The sequence below is a fragment of the Diplotaxodon limnothrissa genome, linkage group LG8 (assembly GCF_057381915.1).
Source record: "Diplotaxodon limnothrissa isolate DT_005_m linkage group LG8, D_limnothrissa_male_GT1.1, whole genome shotgun sequence".
NCBI lineage: Eukaryota > Metazoa > Chordata > Actinopteri > Cichliformes > Cichlidae > Diplotaxodon > Diplotaxodon limnothrissa.
Window position 1 is genome coordinate 11,162,414 of NC_140603.1, and position 6,000 is coordinate 11,168,413.

The window sequence follows — 6,000 nt, forward strand, 5'->3', positions numbered from 1 at the left end:
ATAGTTGAGTTTGAGTATGGCACAGCCATTGAGTCGATTCAGGGTGAACTACCCTGTCACAGAACAACATCTGACCCAAATGTAGTTCACAGCATCCAACTCTTATCCCCAATTTACAGTGCTAAGCTAACGGCTAGTACTACAGAGTCTTACCTTTCTAATTTAAAGGGTATTGCTAAGGTGAGTGGGGTAGATTATGAGAAAATGCTACTTAGTGAACTTAACAAACTTCAGGCCTCTGCTGGGGAAAGGGAGGGTACAGCCCCCTCTAAGGTCATTTCAGTAGATGACCCAGTCCCTTTAATACCTGGTTCTGTTTTGAGACGACCAAGCAGTGAAACTATCCCACCCACTCTGACCACTGACACCATCAATCCTTCCCTTACTGACAGACCAGCTCCTATTTTGAACCCTGAACACTTGACCACACCTGAAGTCCAGAGGGTCATTGTGGAGCACATTGTCAAAAGTACTGATATGTCCCAATCCTATCCAAGCTCTGTAAAATTCAGGTCCTTTTCTGGAAAAACTCCATGCCCTAATACGGAGGTTGACTATGACACTTGGCGAAGTCATGTTGAGTTTTATCTTGCAGATTCTTCTGTTCCTGAAAGACAAGTAGTACGGAAGATCATTGACAGCCTCTTACCGCCAGCTGCAAACATTGTTAAACAATTGGGTCCCTTGTCCAGCCTCAAAGACTTTTTGAGCTTGCTTGATTCTGCATATGGAACTGTAGATGACGTTGATGAGCTGTTCGCAAAATTCTTGAGTACAAACCAAAATGCTGGCGAAAAACCTTCAGCCTATGTGCACAGGCTGCAGACTACCCTTGACAAAGTTGTAAAAGGGGGAGGAGTCCCAGTTAGTGATTTCGATCAGCAGCTTTTGAAGCAGTTCTGTAGGGGATGCTGGGATGATAACCTAATCGCTAGCCTCCATCTAGAGCAAAAGAAATCCAGTCCACCCTCCTTTTCTGAGCTGCTTTTACTCTTGCGAACAGAGGAAGATAAGCAGGCAGCCAAGTCAACTCGCATGAAGCAGCACTTGGGAATTTCAAAAGTAAAGGTGCAGTCCAATCCTTTAAATGTTTACCCAACCACTGAGTTTCAAGCTGCTGCTGCTACTGACAGCTCCGCTCAAGCATCTGCCAAGAAACTGCAAAAACAAATTGCTCAACTGCAAGAACAGTTAAGTTCCTTAAAAGCTTCAATGGAAACCATGGTTGCAAAGAAACCTCAGGCAAAGTTCCCAAAAGCTGTAAAGAAACAGCAGCTAAAGGAGGCACAAACACAGAACTCTCCGTTGAAAAATGAAGGCTTTGGCAAAAACAAAAAGCCTCGCCCATGGTTCTGCTTTAACTGTGGCGAGGATGGCCATATAGCTCCCTCTTGTGACAATGAGCCGAATCCCAGTACTGTTGAAGCCAAGCGGAAAGAGCTAAGGGTAAAACAAAAAGCTTGGGAAGACCAATGTGACTCTGATTTAAACTAGTTCCTGTTTCAGTTGAGGGACAAACTGGAACTAGAAGCGACAAAAGTCCCACTCAAAACCGCCCAACAAAAAAGTGTTGTGCACAAACAAGTATGCGTCATTCCAGCTTTCCAAAGGGCTTAATTGGCAAGAAGTGCACAGCTAATGTCAACATAGCTGGAGTGAGTTGCAATTCTTTGTTAGACTCTGGGTCGCAAGTAACGACTATTTCACACTCATTTTACCAGAGACATTTGTCTGATCTTCCCATCCAGCCAATCAGTGACTTAGATGTTGAGGGTGCAAATGGACAAGTTGTACCTTATCTAGGGTATGTAGAAGTTCCAATTGGCTTTCCAAAGGAGTTTGTTGAGTCTGAGCCCCAAATTTCTACATTAGCTCTCATTGTCCCTGATTTACGTTCCAGCACAGACTTACCAGTTTTAATTGGTACAAATGCCCTTGATGTTTTATATGAGGAACACTGTAGGGATACTCCTATTTCATCAGCTGTCTATGGCTATAGTCAGATTTTAAAAATCCTTGAACATAGACATGAAACAAAAAGCACAGGAAAGCTTGGACTAATGACACTGAGGGGCAACACACCTTACGTAATACCAGCTCATGAAAGGGTTTGCCTAGAGAGTTACGCCCACCTAAATTCACCAACCACTGACAGATGGGCAGTTGTAGAGCAGCCAACTTCCTCAGCCCTTCCGGGAGGAATCTTTGTCGATTGCTGCCTTATCACAGTGCCACGTCAAAGTCCTTACAAGCATCCTATTTGGATCAGAAACGAAACCGATCATGACATCATCCTTCCTGGCAACTGCGTTCTTGCTGAACTACACATTGCAGACCAAGTCCTTGAAACTCAAACCACGTCGAGTGCAAACTCTGCAGGCTGTTGCAGCCTGTCTGCAGACTCATGTTCATTACCCAGTGACCAGTTGAGCTTTGATTTTGGCGATTCACCTCTGCCCAAGGAATGGGAAAGTCGGGTCACGCAGAGTCTTAGTGCCTACCGTGACGTTTTTGCATGCCACGATCTCGACTTTGGCCATGCCACTAAAGTTAAGCATAAGATCAAGCTTAAAGACAAAACGCCTATAAAACAGAGATCGCGGCCCATTCATCCAAATGACTACGAAGCAGTCAGGAAACACCTTAAAATGCTTCTCGATGCTGGGGTAATAAGACAGTCAGAATCTCCCTTCTCATTCCCCATCGTTGTAGTCAAGAAAAAGAATGGTGAGGTACGCCTCTGTGTGGATTACCGCAAGCTTAATGTGCAAACGGTAAAAGATGCTTACGCGTTGCCAAACCTCGAAGAGACCTTCTCTGCCCTATCTGGTTCAAACTGGTTTTCTGTCATGGACTTGAAGTCAGGCTATTACCAGATAGAGATGGAGGAGGAGGATAAAGCCAAAACAGCCTTCGTATGCCCACTGGGGTTTTATGAGTTCAATCGAATGCCCCAAGGCATCACAAATGCTCCCAGCACCTTTCAGAGGTTAATGGAGAGGTGTATGGGAGACATTAATCTCAAGGAGGTACTCGTCTTCCTAGACGATTTGATTGTTTTCTCAGACTCCCTCGAGCAACATGAACAGAGGCTAAAGCATGTTTTGGACCGTCTTCGTGAATATGGCTTAAAGTTGTCCCCGAAAAAATGTCGCTTTTTCCAGACATCAGTTAAATATTTGGGCCATATTGTCTCCAAAAATGGTGTGCAGACTGATCCTGAAAAGGTTGCTGCTATCAAGACCTGGCCAGTGCCACAAAACTTGAAACAGCTGAAGTCATTTTTAGGGTTCACAGGCTATTATCGTCGATTTGTTAAGGACTATTCAAAGATAGTCCGGCCCTTAAACAATCTCACATGTGGCTATCCACCTCTCAGAAAAGGCCAGAAACAAACAGGCACTTCTAAATATCTCAATCCTCGAGAACCCTTTGCAGACAGATGGACACCTGTTTGTCAGTCAGCCTTTGAATGCATTAAGGAGAAGTTAACATCATCCCCTGTATTGGGGTTTGCAGATCCAAAGCTCCAATATGCTCTGCACACTGACGCTAGTACCACGGGCCTGGGTGCCGCTCTTTATCAGGAGCAGGATGGTAAAATGCGCGTCATTGCCTATGCTAGTAGGGGATTGACACCAAGCGAGACCAGATATCCAGCTCATAAGCTAGAATTTCTAGCTCTGAAATGGTCCATTGTCGAAAAATTCCATGATTACCTTTACGGTAACGAGTTCATCGTTGTAACGGATAACAACCCGCTTACATACATTCTGACCACGGCAAAACTTGACGCAGCGAGTTATCGCTGGTTAGCAGCGTTGTCTACCTTCAACTTCCAAATCAAATACAGAGCTGGGAAGGCTAACCAGGATGCCGACGGCCTATCACGGAGGCCTCATCAAACTCTGGCTGCAGATAGTGTGACATTGGAAGAGGAAAACAGGATTCAACAACTCACCTCACGCCTTCTCGGATCCCTTCCAAGCTCTAACAGTGTATGCCCTGACACTGTAGCAGCTATATGTAATAAGCATCTTCTCAATGAGAACAGTGAGGACTCACCTTGTGTCATTCTGGTTGAGTCCTTGGCTATGAGTGCTGATGCCATTCCTGATGCATACAGTGATGCTGAAATATCTGGTCAAGTAGCTGCTCCCTTGTTTTCTGAGCATGAGCTTAAAGAACACCAAAGATCTGACCCAAGCATAAACCATGTCATTCAGTTACTAGAATCTGGTGCTGATGTTCCATGCGAAAACAGGTCTGAAACATTTGACATAAAACTGATGCTCAGAGAATGGAAACGTTTTGAAATGAGAAATGGCCTTCTGTATAGGAAACGACAGTGTGACTCAGTTACAACTTACCAGCTTGTACTCCCTGTCTCTCTTAGGTCTACTGTTCTCAAGCTGCTCCATGATGATATGGGTCATATGGGGTGGGAGAGGACTCATGATCTAGTGAGGGCAAGATTTTATTTATTTTTTAGACTAAAATAAAGAACTGTGGTCGTTGTGTTAGAAGGAAGTCCTTGCCTGAAAAAGCAGCACCACTGGTTAACATCAAAACCACACGCCCAATGGAATTGGTGTGTATGGACTTTCTTTCTATTGAACCCGACAGTAAGAGTACCAAAGACGTGTTGGTCATCACAGATCATTTCACGAAATATGCAGTGGCCTTGCCCACCCGAGACCAAAAGGCAACCACTGTGGCCAAAAATCTTTGGGAAAACTTTTTAGTTCACTATGGGTTCCCCGAACGCCTCCATAGTGACCAGGGGAGGGATTTTGAGTCACATGTTATTAGGGAATTGTGCTCAACCACAGGCATTAAAAAAGTAAGGACCAGTCCTTATCACCCGAGAGGTAACCCCGTTGAGCGATTCAATCGCACCCTGCTTGGTATGCTGGGCACTCTGAAGGATGAGCAAAAGATTCATTGGCGTGATTTTGTCAAGCCTCTTACCCACGCCTACAACTGTTCAAAGAGTGAGGTTACCGGGTTTAGCCCTTACGAGCTAATGTTTGGTCGAAAACCCAAGCTACCAGTCGACCTTGCCTTTGGGTTGCCAGTTACAGGGGACTCACCAACATCCCATTCCCAGTATGTGCGCAATCTGAAAGCTAGGCTTGAGGAAAGTTACCAGATTGCACTTGAAAACTCCAAGAGAGTTGCTGAGCGAAACAAGAACAGGTTTGATAAAAAAGTCAGAGAGTCCACACTTCAAGCTGGGGACAGAGTCTTAGTCAAGAACGTTCGTTTGCGCAGTAAACACAAACTTGGCGATAAATGGGAACACATGGTGTACCGTGTTGTTAAGAAACTGGAAAATGTTCCTGTGTATGTGGTCCAACCGGAGAAGGGTGGTGGTCCGAGCAGGACTCTTCATCGAGACCTTTTACTTGCATGTGGTGATCTCTCAGACATTGAGGATGAGGTTGAGACAAAGCCCAAACCTCCACGTCGACCTAAGACTCGGCAGAGCCCTTCTGAACCTAAAGATACAGAAATGTCAGAGTCTGAGGAGGAGTATGAATGCATTTCAAGTCATCCCTCAATCCAAACCAAGACGTTTATCAGAATTTGTGACCAAACTCAAAACCATTCCCATGTGCAAAATGAGACAACAAGCTCCGAAATTCAAAATGATCCATGTACGCTCAAAAGTGACAACTCTTTGCTTCAACCAATAGAGACAATCTCGGACGAGAATGACCATGGACAGGGAAATCAAACTGAACCTGAATCTCACTCCAACATCATGGGAGAGAATCATATTGTCCAAGTTCAAGGAGAACCAGATGTTGAGATAGAAAACATAGAGCAGAGTGAAAATATCACTGACCAACATGCTGAACAAACACCTGAAATAACTCCTGAAACACCTCAAGTGAGAAAATCTGAGAGATTAAAGCGACCCCCAGGACGGTTTCATTACCCCCAGTTGGGTCAACCCCTTATATCCTTTGCACAACGATTTCTGGATAACTTTAA